Below are 13,739 nucleotides of genomic sequence, written 5' to 3' on the forward strand. Positions count from 1 at the left end.
GTGGGGTTGCCTGTGTGGCTCAGTCGGTTGGACACCCGACTGGTTGGGCATCCGACTTGGGCTCAGGTCATGATCTCTGGGTCCATGAGTTTGAGCCCTGTGTTGGGCTTGGTGTTGACAGCTCAGAGCCTGGAGCCTGCTTCAGACAGATTCTGTGTCTCCCTCTCTCTCTGCCTCTCCCCTGCTCGCTCTCTCTCTCAAAAATAAATAAACATTAAAAGAAAGAAAGAAAGAAAGAAAGAAAAGATCCTATGTGTGTAAATCTTCCAGAAGTTTATCCTGACTGAAAACTGTTAGTTACTATTGACTAAAATCTTTCTAAAATGATAATATAGTTCCCCAGTTTCTTAAATAGAGTATTTGGAATCTAATTTTTCTTCATGTTTCAGAAACTCATGAGCACCACTGTTTCTTTAAATTCAAAGTCAACCAACAATGTAGTCCATCTATGACACAGTAATACACTCAGAGGTTGTTAGATGTGTATCCTCCTAAAATAAATGGCTCCAGCGTATTATGCTTTTCATGCTGTTTTTATGGTTGTCTGTCTCTAAGTTCAACCTGTCTCTTCCCTCTACCCTCATGGTAATCTCTCTTCTAGCCCAGGAAAACTAGAAGATTCCAGGGGAATTGAGGTCACCACACTGACTTTAATAAACCATTCCAAGTCAATAGATTTCTAACTGCTTAAGAAATGCTCTATCTTTGTCCTGTGGGGTGAAGGCCATGACCTCCCATCTCAGGTGTTTCCCTGGCCAATCGGTGGTCTTTCTCACTGTCCACACGAATTCCAACTTGTTGATACTGGGACTCTATGATGGAATGGCAGGAATGCTGAATATAAATTATATACCTATATTCATTACTAAAATCCAACATTTAGACAATAAGGGCATTTCTGCATGAAGATACTGTAATTTTTTAAATTTTTATTCATATTTGAGAGAGAGAGAGAGAGAGAGAGAGACAGAGCACAAACAATGGAGGGGTAGAGAGAGAAGGAGATACAGTTCCAGGCTCAAGCTGTCAGCACAGAGCCCAGTGCAGGGCTCGAACTCACAGACCGCGAGATCATGACCTAAACTGAAGTCACACACTTAACCAAGTGAGCCACCCAGGCGCCCCTGCCCGAAGACATTCTGAGAAAAACAACATGTCTTAGATGAACCAGGGCAAAGAGTGCGACTTGAGAGTTCAGAAGAATCATTTTCATTGAGCATCTACTATTATACCTACTTGAAAACAACATCGTAAGGTGGTAACCACTGGCCCCATTTTACAAGTCAGGAAGCTAATTTCAGAAAGCAGGAAGAACGTGTCCCAGTCGCAACCTGACGGGGCAAAGCCAGCGTGGACATGCAGAACTGCCTAACAACAACACCGCACTGATTTCAAAACACCACATTCCCGAGTGCCACCATACGAAAGCTGTCAACCATTTCCAGACTGTGGTAAGGTAAGCTGATTCCTTTTTTTTTTTTTTTTTTTTTTTTAACGTTTATTATTTGAGAGAGAGAGAGACAGAGACAGAGAGCAAGCAGGGGAGGGGCAGAGAGAGAGGGAGGCACAGAATCGGAAGCAGGCTCCACGCTCCGAGCTGCCAGGGGCTCGAACCCACACACAGTGTGAGATCATGACCTGAGCCAAAGTCGGATGCCTAACCGACTGAGTCACCCAGGCACCCCGGGCAGGCTGATTCTAGATTGTTCACTGGCAAGGGAGAATAGAGCTTCAAGAACATTACTCCTGAGGTGTCCCTGTTTTTCAGGCTTCCACCTGTAATGACTTATACTGTACGGAGTCATACAAGCCAGAACAACATTTCACAAAACCCCTTCTTGTTATTATGGTTGTGCTTCTGAGTTGGCCAATAGACGAATGCTTGGCTTCTCAGATCGAGTGGTTGGTGACTGCTCTGATTCTCCAGCTCACCCTTTCAAACCTTTACTTCCCTCATACAATCGTTCAAGGTCTAATTCTTATAAGAAATCCCTTATATCATAACTCACCGTGGTTCTGCATCCCTGATTAAACCCTGACTAGACAAGTGACACTTCGGGGAGCAAAAGGGACAGGGGGATGCTCCAGAGGTGGCCAGGGGCTGTCTGCTTCCCAGTGCCCACAGTATAGGATATGCCAGCAAGATGGCACTTGACAAGCTGTGGATCATTTTGGTTGCCAATATGTTCGCAGCCACAAATCTACGAGCTAAAACATTTTTAGGTCAAAGTGCCCTTTACAGATGCATTGCATGGAACTCAGCCACTGCCTTCTGCAGCTATCTGACTCAGCTCACTTATGATGCCAGGACACTCTACATCCAAGATCTCACCTGACTCAGTCAGACAGAAAATGCATGGCCCAGGAGCCAAAGTCTGGCTGCTAGTCCCAGCTTTGACCCCCAGAACAAGACACTTTACTTTTTAGGTCTGGTTTCTTCTTTCATAGACATGAGCTCAAGGAAATCATTTCTGAGGTCCCTTAGAAATAAATTTTCATGAAAAGCAAATTCAAAGTCACCAGTGATTCCTAGCACATAAGAAGAAACTGCACTCAACCAAAAGAATTTTGTCAAATATGTGGGAAAGGATTAATCCTAGGGAGGAAAGGGGGCTCTTAATGAAAGCACTAATCCTCAGGCATGAGTACACCCAGTATTCCTCGCGGCTAAAACCAAATAAAGCAGACTTAGAATTTATTGTTGCTATTATTCCAAGAAGTTGTAATTTTCATGAAACTAATCTTACAGGTGGGGAGTCCATTTGTTGCATTGGTTTTAATATGTTGACTTTGCCTATTAGTTCTAAATTTTTTTCTGTCCGTGCCTGTGACATTATTTGAGACGTCCTGTGTCATCTAAAGCTTCAGCTTAAAATTTGGGGGAAGTGAACAGACTGGCAACTCACTCCACAAGTAGCTTTATGAATGGAATATTCTGAATATAGAGCTTGGGCGTCTCAGGATGGGAGAGAAACTTGGAGATCCTCTCATCCAAGGGTTCCCAAACTTCCAGCATGGACCTCTACTTTGGGCCCCTAAACCAGTGCCATGTTGGCTATCGGAAACCCAGAAGCATCTTCTAAAGATTCTTGGGTTCCTATCCTCAGAGATGAGTCTGGGGTAAGGCCCTGGAATCGTTTTCTGTTTGGGGTTTGTTTGTCTGTTTTTTAAGTTTCCTGGCTAATTCAAATTTGTTGGTAGGTTTGAGAATGATGATCTGGAAGAATCTTCATCCAGTATTTAAATTGTCATTACAGAACTTCTGGTACTAAGACAGAGTAAGTCCATTACAACCTATTTCTCCCATTGATTATAAACAAAACCTCTAGAAATAATACAAAAGCAATTAGCTGAGGACTCTGAAAAGTAAACAGTAGCAACTAGATTGAGAAAGGAGGGCAAAACTTAAAGAACAATCGGTATGGCCGTGAACTTACTTTCCTTTTTTATTTCTTGGCATTAGTCAGAGGGTGGGCTGATGCTTGAAACTATGCCACAGGACGACAGCAAAACATGTGAAAGGAACCCCTTTTCTAGACAGAGGATCAGGAAGACGGGCCCCTGAACCTGAAGATGGGGAGAATCCCTTTAATTTTTCTATTTTTATTCTTTTTTTTTTTTTTCTCCAAGTCCTCAACTAGCCCTAAGGTGCACTGCCATAGTGGCAGTGGCATTGGCATGGGCACTGAAAACCCTAAGACAACCATCCCTCAGGACACAGGTATTGGGGAAAGGGGTCTCAAGAGTCCAATAAGTATGGGATGCCTATCACCTTCTTCTTGCTCTTTTTTTCTCTTCAGGTTGCCCTGGGGCACCCCAGGTGCTCAGAAATGTGTCCCCGTGCATGGGCTAAAATTCTCAGAGAGACACTGGTTTTACAGCCAGAGAGCTAGGAAGAAAGACCCCCTGGGAGCCAGAGTCTCAGGGAAATTCCAAGGATGAGAAAATTCGAGAAGGAAACCCCTGAGGTTTGTATATGAACTACTACCAGTTTCAGATTCACCGCTGTGTTAGGCATGCACAGAACAGACCCCAACAAGAATAGAGATGGCTTCAAGGACTAAGCAACAATAGAAATCACCGCCCGTGTAACAGATTAACACCTGAATAGTGCGCATGTTAGGTAGGCGGGCACCCACAGCACAGCAGAAGCTTTGAAAACTGAGCTGACATTGGAAGCACCACTCTCAGAAGGCAAGACCCAACTGGAGGGATGAGCTGAACCAGGTACGCTGCCTGCTAGAACAAACAATTACTGTACAAATTAATGTTCTCCAGAGGATTTTAAGAGGGCCCAGAGTCTCGCAACATAATATTCAAAATTCCAGAATACAACTCTAAATTACTTCTCTATGGAGAAACAAAAAACAAAAGGAAAGAGAAAATCTGCTCAATTTTCAAAAGGAAGGCAATCAACAGATGCCAAACCCAAGATGACCCAAGTGTTGGAATTATAAAGATTTTATTTAAAAAAATTTTTAAGTTTATTTATTTATTTTGAGGTGGGGGGAGGGGCAGAGAGAGATAGGGAGAGGCAGAATGCCAAGCGGGCTCCACGCCGTCAGCACAGAGCCCAACGCAGGGCTCAATGTCACGAACCATGAGATCATGACCTGAGCCAAAATCAAGGTTTGGACACTTAACCAACTGAGCCACCCAAGCGCCCCAGAATTGTAAAGATTTTAAAGTGACTATTATAACACATGCTTTGTGAAGTAAAGGTAGATACTCTTCAAAGGAATGGGAATACAGATGTTCTCCACCAAAAACTAAAAACTATAAAAAATAATAAGGTGGAGGGGCGCCTGGGTGGCTCAGTTGGTTGAGCATCCGACTTCAGCTCAGGTCATCATCTCACAGCTCGTGAGTTCAAGCCCTGCATCGGGCTCTGTGCTGACAGCTCGGAGCCTGGAGCCTGCTTTGCATTCTGTGTCTCCCCCTCTCTCTGCTCCTAACCCACTCGTATTCTGTCTCTGTCTCTCTCAAAAATAAATAAACATTAAAAAAAATTTAAAAAAAAAGAATAAGGTGGAAACTTCAGATCTTAAAAATACAGTTTTTGAAATAAAGAGAAATTCATTGGCTGGGCTTAATAACACAAACAAAAATTAACATTCTCCAGAGAATGTAATAAGACCCTGAATCAATAGAGAGTCCAGAAATAGACTCATGCAAATATGGTCAATTGTTTTTCTTTGACAAAATGCAAAGGGACGTCAATGGAAAAAGAACAGTCATTTTAGCAAATAGTGCTAATACAGTTAGACATCCATACCCACAAAAAAGTGAACCTCAACATATACCTCACACATTATACAAAAATAAACTCAACAAGGATAGTATGCCTGAATATAAACTGTAAGCCTATCAAACATTTAAAAGAAAACATAGGAGAAAATCTTGTTACTTTGAGTAGCAATCTTGGATACAACTCCAAAAGCATGATCCATGAAAGATAAACTTATTAAGTAGGACTCCATCAAGATGAAAAATGTATGTTCATAAAAAGCCTCTAAAAATATTTTTTAAGTGAAAAGACCAGCCACAGGCTGGGCAAAGCTATTCACAAATTATATATCTGACAAAGTACTTGTATGTTCCATATATAAAGAATTCTCAAAACTGAACAATTAAAAAAAAATCCAGTTCTGTTTAATTTATTTTTGTTGTTATTTATTTTTTAAAGTAATATCTACACCCAATGTGGGCTTGAACTCATGACCCTGAGATCAAGAGTCGCATGCTATACTGACTGAGCTAGCCAGGCACCCCAGAACAATCTGATTTTCTTTTAAGTGGGCAAAAGATTTGAAAAGTCAGTTTACTATAGAAGATACATGCATGCATGGCACACAAAAATATTCTCAACATCATCGTTCATTGAAGAAGTGCAAATTTAAACCATATTAAAATACCACTATTATGAAAAAGAAAACCAAAGCTAAAGGCATCACAATTCTGGACTTCAAGCTATATTACAAAGCCATAATCATCAAGGCAGTATGGTTCTGGCACAAAAACAGACACTTAGATCAATGGAACAGAATAGAGAACCCAGAAACGAACTCACAAATGTATGGCCAATTAATCCTTGACAAAGCAGGAAAGAATACCCAACGGGGGAAAAAAGACAGCCTCTTCAGCAAATAGTGTTGGGAAAACTGGACAGCATCATGCAGAAGAATGAAACTGAACCAGTTTCTTCTTTATATAACTCAAAATGGATGAAAGACCTACATGTAAGACTGGAAACCATCAAAATCCTAGAGAAAACAGGCAGCAACATCTTTGACCTGAGCCATAGCAACTTCTTACTAGACATGTCTCTGGAGGCAAGGGAAACAAGAGCAAAAATGAACTATTGGGACCTCATCAAGATAAAAAGCTTCTGTACAGTGAAGGAAACAACATAACTAAAAGGCAACCGACAAAATGGGAGAAGATACTTGCAAATGACATATCGGATAAGGGGTTAATATCCAAAATCTATAAAGAACTTCTCAAACTCAACACCCAAAAAACAAATAATCCAGTGAAGAAATGGGCAGAAGACATGAATAGATGCTTTTCCAAAGAAAACATCCAGACGGCTAGCAGACACATGAAAAGATGCTCAACATCGTTCATCAGCAGGGAAATACAATTCAAAACCACAATGAGATACCACCTCACACTTGTCAGAATGGCTAAAATTAACTCAAGCAATAACAGATATTGCGGTAGATGTGGAGAAAGGAGAACACTTTTGCACTGTTGGTGGAAATGCAAACTGGTGCAACTACTCTGGAAAACAGTATGTAGGCTCTTCAAAAAATTAAAACTAGAACTACCCTATGATTCAGCAATTACACTACTAAGTATTTATCCAAAGGATACAAAAATGCTGTATTGAACGGGCACACACACCCCGATGTTTATCACAGCACTATCAACAATAGTCAAATTATGGAAAGAGCCTAAATGTCCACTGACTGATGAATGGATAAAGAAGATGTGATACATACACACATACGCGTTCATGTGCACACACACACACATACACACACAGTGGAATATTACTCAGTGTTGAAAAAGAATGAAATGTAGATGGACCTAGAGTCTACTATGCTAAGTGAAAAAAACTTCTCAGTTTTGGAAATTTCTCTTGACATATCCTCATGTTCATTGATTCTTCCCCCGGTTGTGTCCAGTCTACTAATGAACCCACCAAAGGCATTCTTTATTTCTATTATAGTATATTTGATTTCTTCTTCATTTTTTCTTAGAATTTCCATCTCTCTGCTTTCATTATCTATCTGTTCTTGCATATTGTTTACTTTTTCCATTAAAGCTCTTAGCATATTTGCCATAATTATTTTAAATTCCTGGACAGATTATTCCAATATCCTGGCCATATATGACTCTTTAAAATCTCTCATTTTTTAAATAATTTTTTTTAAAGTTTATTTATTTTGAGAGAGAGAGAGAGAGAGAGAGAGAGAGAACACAAGCAGGGAAGGGCAGAGAGAGAAGGAGAAAGAGAATCCCAAGCAGGCTTCATGCTCAGCAAAGACCCTATGCAGGGTTTGATCTCACAACTGTGAGATCATGACCTGAGCTGAAATCAAGAGTTGGCTGCCCAACCAACCTGAGCCACCCAGGTGCCCCCAAACTCTCTTTTTTGCCTATTGATGTGTCTTCTAACTTTTTGTTTAAAGCTGAATGTGATATACTGGGTAAAGGAAACCCAGTACTGGTTTACACGGACATTTCTATTCCAGTAAATTGTGATTCTCTGTATCCACTTGACAGTCTCTCCAATTTGGGGGGGGGGGCAGCAGTTTGTCCTGTGATCTTGATTCCCTAATAGATGTTGATTGTCAGTTTGTTCAGCTTTTTACTTGTCATTAGAATGAAGTGATGATTTCCAAACTCCTTACATGCTGTACTAGAAACCAGAAGTCCCTCCAATATTCTTCAGCTCATGAATAGATGGACGTTATGCTAAATCTATACAACGGAATGTTATTCGGCAACAAAAAAGAACAAACCATGGATAAGTCAACAACATGGATGAATCTCAAACACACTCTGCAAAGTGAAGGTAACTTAATTTCAAAAGCTGGATACTTTCTTAAAAAAAAAAAGCTGCATATGGTAATTCCATTTATATGATATACTCAAATAGGCAAAACTATAGTGATAGAGAACAGATGAGTGATTGCCAGCGGTTAGCGACGGAGGTGGGCTTGACTACAAAGGGGAAGTACAAAAGAATTCTGTGTCTTCATTGTGGTAGTGGTTATGTGAGTCTATGCATTTTCCAGAATTCGTAAAACTGTATAATAAAAAGTTTATAGATTTTAGAGATTTTTTTTTAAATTTGCCATTATAACACCCCATCTGAGTTATTTCCAAACTCTACTTGAAGATTTCCGGCTGTGAGGAATTTACTCTTTTCAGAGCCTACTAATGCTATTATGACAAAGCCTCCCATCCACTCTGCTGTGAATGGGTTAGAGATTCAAAGATATTAAATATCTCACCCTTGGGCATCAGTAGTCATCTGACTGCTCTTATCCATAGTGGGGCTGTGAAATTCTTTCATTTTCTATTATTGCCATAAAGTGAAAAAGGACGCACTATGTTATTAGATAACTCAAAGATTTTCTAATACATTGAAACAACATCAGCCTATCTGCAATGTCTACATTTATTGGTCCTAGTTTTTCTCTTTCTCAGGACAAATTTATTCCTTCTTTATATATATGACTGTTCATCAGATATTTGAAGAGTTGCTATCCATATTCATAGTCCCACCATCACCAACTCTTCCCCGAAAATGTGTCTGGTTCCTTGAGCTGTTCCTCACATGGTATGTTTTTAAGATTTTTTTTTTATGAAACATGATTTTTACATTCAATATTTCTTCCCAATCTCCAGAATAGAACATTATATTTAATTTTCAGCTAGCACAGGATCTACAAAGAAAACATTTTTATTGAAATTGGTCCCATGATTTCTGCCTTCACATATCCAACAGTGAACACATAATTCAAGCTTTCTTTGAAGACTGAAAATATTACAGGCTCTCATGCTCGTCAGGTTCTGTGGTCTAACTGAACTGCCTCTATACCCTCTGAGAGTTCTTGGAGCACTTTCAAATTCTAGTGTTTGGGGACAACCCACTAGAAGGAATTCACAGACTTAAAATATCACCAAACAAGTCAACAATAACTACAACACAACCACCAACACCATATCTCAGCATCTATAAAAGGATCCACATCTATAAAAAGATCTGCAGTTGTCATACCATATACTTGGCCCCCTTCAGCACTGTGTCATTCTGTGACTAGAGATCCTTATTGCCCTGACCACATTCTTTCGAATGCTCCTGAGGCTACGTCCTCCCATCTTCCAGGAAATAGGAGACCTTTCTTAGGTTCCAGCAGATCTTCTCAGGAAATTGTTCCTCACCCACTACTCACCCACTACTCCTGCTCACTCACCCACTACTCCAGGGGACATCTCACCCACTACTTCCAGGGGACAGACATTGCTATAACATTTACGTATACTCAGTAAGAAATGAATTTTATCTCCTGTGGGTTTATGGAATGGTCACTGAAATCTTTTGGTCTATGACCTCAGATGTGGCAAAAACTGAGTTAAGAAATCGGGTTAAAGTCTGCCAACCCCAAGACATCCCCTCGATGGATATTTGAAATACATGTTGCAAGTTATAACTCAAATTTGATCACAGATGGTTTTTCTAACTTCTATTTCTATTAATTCCTAAGGAAATGCAAGTGAAACAAAGCCTATTTCTCTAGGTTATAAAGAAATTTCTGCTAAAACAATGTAAAAGTAGAATTTTGTTTGAGTGTGTCTATTCAAAATGAGAATAACAGTTCTGTGAAAGACCCTGAGAGAATGGGAAGAGGAACCACAGACGGGGAGAAAATATTTGCAAAAGGCATCTGATAAAGGACTGTTGTCCAAAATGTACAAAGAACTCGTAAAACAATAAGACAATGAATAATTTAATTAATAGTGTTAGATGCTAAAAAGAAATGAGCTATCAAGCTATGAAAAGAAATGGAGGAAACTGAACTGCATCTTACTAAGTGAAAGAAGGCAATCATGAAAGGCTACATACCGTACAATTCTAACTGTATGACACTCCGCAAGAGGCAAAACTGTGAGGACAATAAAAAAAAAAATCGGTGGTTTCCAGAGGTTAAGAGACAAGGGGGGATGAACAGACAGAGCGCAGAGAATTTTTAGGCCCTTGAACCTACTCTGTATGATACTTTGACGGTGGATACGGGTCATGATACATCTGTCAAAACTCAGAGGATGTAAGACACCAACGGTGAACCCTAAGGTAAACTATGGAATTTGGCTGATAATGATGTGTCAGTGTAGGTTCATTGATTGTAACACATGTACCCCTCTGGGACAGGACACTGATATTGGGGGAGGCTGTGCATGTGCAGGGGGAGGGGACACATGGGAACTTTCTGTACCATCTGCTCAGTTTTGCTCAGAACCTAAAATTGATTTTTAAAAAATAAAGCCTTTTTTAAAAAAATGGGTAGAACAGCAATTCAGAATATTTGGGCTCTCAGGTTTCTTGTTGTACAAAAGGAACCTGTCACAGCATCTAGCAGGAGCCAGGGATACAGCTGTGCTCACCATCTTAGGACTTCCAATTCTCTTTGTAACGGTGACATATTATAGACTGCCTTCCCTAAAGGCTTGCGTTTAAAATTCAACATCCAAGTACCTTCTCCTTCGTCTGCAAACCATTTTCATGTATGACTGGACCATTTTATTCTCTCCTCCATCTTTATAAACCCAAGATTAGATCAACTCATCTTTCCGAGGTCTTTTTCTTCGTCTGATGCCCAGTCTTTCAACTCTAAAGGGGTAGAATCCTGATGCTTTGGCAGGAAGGAGGTTTTTTTTTATTAGTTGTTTTTGCTTTTAGTTTTGTTTTTTTCCCCTGTGTCAGGAAATATTTTGAATTAAAATATTTTGCATTATTTCTAATATTTTGAATTATTTTGAATTATTATTTTGAATTCTTTTTAATAATTTAAAAATATTATAAAATATCATAAAACATTTTGAATTATTTCTAACCTCCAAATTTTATGTAAGGGGGCCACATTAGAACAAAGGTGTTTTGTGACAATATAGAATGTCTCCTCTTATTACTAAGGAATCATCACACTCCAAGGGAGGTAAAGACTTGGTTTTCCTAGCTAGAAAATGAGAATCGTCGAATTTTAGAATTAGAAGATGCTTTGAAAGTCATTTTGTTCAGCATGAACATTTTGTAAATAAAGAAATCGGAAAGGGGAACTGACTTGTCAAAGGGCACACAGCAGTTAATAGCAGAGCTGAGACTGGAAAGAAACCCTTATCTGTCCATTCCAACTCGTCACTATTTCCACTTTAGGCACAGCGTGAACACTTTGGGAAAGTTGATTTAAAAAAAAAAAAAAGCTTCCAACTATTCTAAAAATGCCTCCAATCCTTATTTTTACATTTTAGATGGAGTGGCTATTGCTCAAATAAGTAATTTCTTCTTGCTGAATTTGTGCTTTCTCTTTCGCTGCTTGTTCCAGATCTGATAGAAATTTAGCCTTTGTGAGGCTCTCAAAACCACTCAGTTATATGACTAAATTCAACCCAAAATTTTCAAGTGCCTACTGGGTGCCAACAGCAAGGACACAAAAATGAATAAGATGCTCTCTGCTCCCCGAAGGAGTCCACCACCTAATGAGTCAAAATGACACGTGAACAGCCAGCCGAGGTTCCTTGTTATGAGAAGTGTGAAGTGTGCGTGGGTCCCAGCACGGAGAGTGGCACATCCCACCTGGAAAAGGCTGGGTGTGGAGGCCTGCACTGAAGAGACAGCATTTGACCTGCTTATGGAAGGATGAGGAAGATCCCACCGGCAGGGGGCAGGTTAAGGAGGTGGAGGACATTCCAGGCAGAGGACAGAACATGAGCAAAGCAGAGAGGCATGAAAGTGCAGGCTATTTTTGGAGAACAGTGATTAGACTGGAGAGGCTGCAAGATAGGATAAAGGAAAATGGGGGTGGTGGGAGAAAGAAGTGGAAAGTTAATTTGGGGCAAGATGAAGAAACTTGGATGCCATGTCAAAATTGTTTAGCATGATCGTGCAGTGACAGGATGCTCAAGGCGGTCTTCAGGCCGAAAGGGGGCATCATCAGATGTGGGCGGTGCGAGAGATGGAAAAGAGGTGGGGAAATCTACATGATTGAGAGGCTTCTGAAAAAATAGTCTAGGCAGGACATCTGGGCAATAAGTGGAGCAGGGATAAAAAGAAGGGCTGGATTCAAAAGCATTGTTTAAATATCTGTTGTTGATGCAAGTGAACAGTCATAGACTCTACTCAACCCATGGAAATATCTCCTAAGCAGACAATCCCATTGATCCACTGTTGAATCTCTGTGAGTTCATTCACATTGGTCAATTTGCTGGCCCTGTGATCGCCACTTCAGGGGCTTGTACTGCTTCGGGCTTTGTACTCGCTGAAGAACAAATGTAGGAACGGCATCTACAGAACCCAAGGGACCGCTGATGTAAAGCCCTGCTCATCTCTCAGTGCAGGATGAAGTTGAACTGGTACTTGGGCTGTGGAGGTGCTCAGACCTGCGGTGATTCTCAGACCCTACGGTGTCCTGTCTTCTAACTCCATAAAGCCAATCAAATTAGTTAAAATTCCCCTCAGAGCATTGGCTCTAGAGTGGAGAACCTAGTTCCGGCCCTGACTTTGCCGCATACTATCTGTGGGACCTAACCCCTCGAGCCAGGTTCTTTATCTGGAAAGGGGGATGAGAATACCTCAATCCTTCTGCTGCTTGAGAGAGAGACAGAAACAGAGAGAAAGGGACAGGGAGAGGAGAGAGATCACACCCGAGAGAATTAAACACATGGTAAGGCTGAAAAGTACTAGTTGAGCCAGTGCTTTTAAGCTGAAAAGCATTATGTAGGGAACACTGTTACTACTACAACCAGCAAGTGATGAATGGCCACAAACATGAGAAGACCAATAAAAAAAAAAAAAAAATCTGTGTGGTGTAAGTAACTCGTGTATTTGTTTCACCAAGTCTCACTTCACTTCAGTGAAGATGATAACATTTGGGGTTTTTTTCCCTCTCTTGAGAAAAAAGAACCATCCTGATGCACTCAAGTGTTGCTTTGCCCATTTCTTTGCCTTTCCTGGATGGGACATATGGCCAGGAGCAACCTTTGAGTGGTAGTTTAAAATTAATTCTCTCTTTGAAATAAGAGCCAACGACAAATGTCAGACCACTGGTGCATAGAAACAGTGAAAAGCCTTAGTTACTCCAAGAATGTGGCTGACACTGAATACATTATGGCCCAATTATGTGTCTTTTCAAAGTAGTTTGGGTGGGCAGGTGAAAGCTGAGACTCCCAGGCCTGTAATTTCTTCTATAGCGTATTCTCTTTTTGTGTGGCATGGTTTAGGGTGGTGGTTCCCAAAATGGAAGACAGGCCAGGGAACATGTGAAATGATACTGGAGTATGAGAAAAGGAATCAGAACTTTTATTACATTATCATCTTTTTGAGGGTGTAGTTTTGAATATGTTTCATAAGTTCATATCATTATGTAAGTACACATTACAAATATATATACATACACACACAAATTGTGTATGTGTACATATGTGTGTGTAATGCTCAAACATGTTTA

This window comes from Panthera onca, chromosome D1 (assembly GCF_046562875.1).
Source record: "Panthera onca isolate mPanOnc1 chromosome D1, mPanOnc1 haplotype 2, whole genome shotgun sequence".
In the NCBI taxonomy this organism is placed as follows: domain Eukaryota; kingdom Metazoa; phylum Chordata; class Mammalia; order Carnivora; family Felidae; genus Panthera; species Panthera onca.